This window comes from Geospiza fortis, unplaced genomic scaffold (genome assembly GCF_000277835.1).
Source record: "Geospiza fortis unplaced genomic scaffold, GeoFor_1.0 scaffold188, whole genome shotgun sequence".
Classification (NCBI taxonomy): domain Eukaryota; kingdom Metazoa; phylum Chordata; class Aves; order Passeriformes; family Thraupidae; genus Geospiza; species Geospiza fortis.
The window spans coordinates 1,485,566-1,489,220 of NW_005054337.1; positions in this window are offsets into that span (position 1 = coordinate 1,485,566).

The window sequence follows — 3,655 nt, forward strand, 5'->3', positions numbered from 1 at the left end:
AAAAAAAAAAAAAAAAAAGAAGAAAAGAAAAAAAAGACAATTAAAAAAATATACAATGCGTTCCCAGTAGTCAACTTCTCATCCCGGGGAAGGTGGTTTACATTTTACATTATAGATGTAGGGATGGGAACAACAACATAAGGAAAAGTCCTAAAAGAAAACGGTAACTAAAACCGTTTAGGGGTTGTTTTAAGTGATAAAAATGCAGGATTTTGCACTATGCATCTTTTCCTCCCAGAAAGAGCCATACTTTCCAGAAGTTAGCATCCCCTTTCCTTGAAAATGCTTGTTTCGCGGCGGTCCGGCCACCCCGGGAGGAGAAAGTCCCCGCCGAGCTGGAGGGAGGGAGGGAGGCTCTGGAGAGAGCCCCCGGCACAGAGCGGCAGGAAGGGCATTAGCACACCCCACCCCTGCCGCTGCCAGACGGGAGCATTAGCACTTGGATCGCAACTTTTCGGAAATAGCGAGGGAAAACACAGCCAGGCTGCAGCCCCACGGGCTGGGAGAGGAGAGGGGGAGCGACACTTTTCTACCCAGCGCTTTCCTCTGCACCCTCGTGCCGTGCCCAGCATCGCCGAGGCAATTAAGACTTCCCTGTCATCTTAATGAAGATTTCCAAAAAGATGCGGGAGCTCACAAATGGACAGAAACCCCAGGAGTCCTCAGAGAGCTGAGGCAGAGCCTGGCAGGGAAAGCTGAATCCTGCTGAGGATGCACTCTCCTGTGGGAAACTCCAGCTCCAGAGCTGCAGGGGCCCCGGGCTCCTCTCCTGCTCACCCCCATCCTGAATGGGTTCTGTGCAGGAAGGAGTGGGAAAAGCCTCTCAGACTGCCCAAAACCTGGCAAATTTATCTTGGGTGGGTACTGCCGGCAGCTCCGTGTCGCTCACAGGCCATTGCAGGGCACACGGCAGGAAGGAAGGATTCGGTTTCCCCATCTCAGGAATTTTATTGATGAGAGGGCGGCAGAAATACTAATTTTAAACAGTTGAGGCCGCTTTGGAGGTTGTTAGGATGCCCATTTCCTTGGCTTGCCAGCCTGGTGTGCTCCTAAACCATTAACATAAAGGAGATATTCAGCAGAGAGTACTCCTGAAAAGCTGTTTTCTATCTCCTTTGGACACACCACGAAGACAGGGATATTTTACATCCTAAACCTTTGGCATTCAGAAATTCTATTAAACTCTTATCTGCAGGCAGCAGGCCTGGTGCTACACTGCATCTCCATTGTTCTGCACCCGCGATAGAATCAAAGGGAGGGCTGGGTGGACTCGGCTCCCCTCCGCTCACAATGCTGCCTGCTCCTCTCCACCGCTGCTTCATTTAGAGCCCTAATGCTAAAACTTGAGAAACAAAAGCACAATAGATTGGGCCGGGAGGCAGCAGGGAAGTGTGTTTACTTGCGTTTGCTCCTCCATAAATTGGAGCACACGCAGCCTGCATGGATATGAGCACACACATGTGCCTCCCCGAGCGTTAAGAGAGGGATTTTATTACTGCTGCTGTTGCATTTATTAACACGCGACGCACCTACGAGCCCTAAGGCAGCTGACAGCTCTGATAGCATCCGGCTGAGCTCTGGGCTGCCAGAGGGTGTTTGGCTTTTCTTTGTTCCCAAACTCGCCAGACTTTCCCTCTGCTCTCCTCCCAAAACGCTGCAAAGGAGCGGCGCCTCTCCCGGAGTTTCTCACTGCTACCAACTTTAGCAGCGGCAGGAATTCCCATCTCGCAGCCCCCAAATCCCTTCCTACCGCCAGAAAATCTCCGGCTTGGGCCAAAAGCCCCACAGCCCACGCTGGCGGAGCCCGCGGGGGAAGGCGAAGGCCACGCGTGGGCTCCGGGCGGCGGCGGGTCAGCACCACGGACAGCTCCGCCCGCTCCCTCCCGCGCAGTTTCGACCTTTTAAAGCATTTTCAGCCCTTTTAAAATACTGTTTCTCCCACGCGCACTCCCTAAACCTCTCCAGAGTCACTCCACAGCTGTGTTCAGGGAGGAGATAATCATCGTGTGTTCCCAGGTCTCAAAGAGCCGTCGCTTCCCTAAAGGGAGCCGTGCAGCAAAGAGGTCTAAAATAGAAGTTCATGTTTTTTCATCTTCAGGGGGTTTAAGACGGGGGCTCCGAGAGTCCCTGCCTGCAGGCTGCCTGCAGAGCCGAACCCAGAGAGGATTTTTAAAAGCAGATTCCCTTCACGCCCCTCCCCTGCTCTCCATGCCATTTTTTCCCCCTCGTGTTTTCAGATCAAGCTCTTCAAGTTCGAAATTATTTAAAATAAAACTCCATTTGCTTGTGTAAACACAGCCATAAACCCACGGCACTGTGTTCCATGGGCTTCTTTGAGTCTGTTTCAAAGAAAATTAGATCTCAAACTTTACGCATTTGTAATTGGCACCAACTTCTCCGGTTACCAGCTGGGGGTGAAAGATTTTTTTTTTCCTTGTTTCTTTCTGAAAGCTTCTATGCAGATGGGCTGGCTGCCTTAATGCCTCAGACTACAATTAGTGCTGTTGTATGCCGAATAGAAATGGCCAGCATTAATATTGTATATGGAACAGCTGAAGGGTTGCGAAGAAACCTGCCCACTACAGGCCCCTGGCAGATGGAACAACATGCACAGGCACAAAAAAACTTTTAATAACCCTTTGCTCGCTCTCCAGCGCTCCCCTTCGCTCCGATTTGGGCGGGTCCTTCCCGAAGAGGCAATGCCTTTGTCTAAGCCAAATCTAGAGCTCTTTTCTCCCTGAAGGACAATAATTGGAGCAATCACCATCTTTTGCAAAAGGCACCTCGCATTATCCCAAAACTTCCTCCTTTGTGCCTCGGGTAATGCAGGCGCCGAAACACACACCCAGCTGAACGGGCACGAACTAACTTTTTATTTAATAACATCGCCCTCACCCCTTTATTATCCAACACTGTGTAAGAGGGGTGGAAAAAGCCCATAAAGCCAAACCAAACCAGCCACCACCCCCTCGCCCAGCAAAACTGCGACCAGAAGCTGCAGAAAACAGGATTTTCTCCTCGTCCCCCTCCCCTGCGCTCCTCGTCCTTTGCAATTAGGTGAAGCCCGCAGCAGCGGGGACAAAGCCCCGGGGGTGCCCCGGAGCAGCAGCACCGGGGGCCGCGCACCCCCCGCACCTGGAGCCCCTCGCAGCTGAGCCCGGAGCGGGGAGGGGCGAGGGTGACACCGGCACCTCGCTCGGGAAAGGCAAACCCGGGAGCCCTGCGCCCCGAAATGTCCTCGGGAGCCTCTTTCTACCGCCTAACGAGGGGAAAATACAATAAAACAAGGAACATACTATAAAGCAAACTGTCCAGCAGGGTAGTTTGAGGGTCCGTATTCCCCCACCCTCGGCCACCGAGCCCCTTTGCCAAGGCGTGACTTCGGCAGAATTGCGAAACTCAAGAGTTTTAGGGGAGAGACGAGGGAGACACACTAAGGACTATCCTCCCTACACTCCCACCGCCCCCCCCCCGCATCCGCCGGCGAACGGCTACGAAACCCGGGAAAGCCCGCCGCGGCACTCGGCGGCCAATCCGCTCCCCCCGGGCCGGGGATGCGCGCCCCCCTCCCGGCTCTCCCGGCGCCTCCCGGCTCCGCTCCCTCCGGGCTGGCTGCGGGGGAAGCAGGGCAAAGGGACCCGTCCTCCCCGCGGGC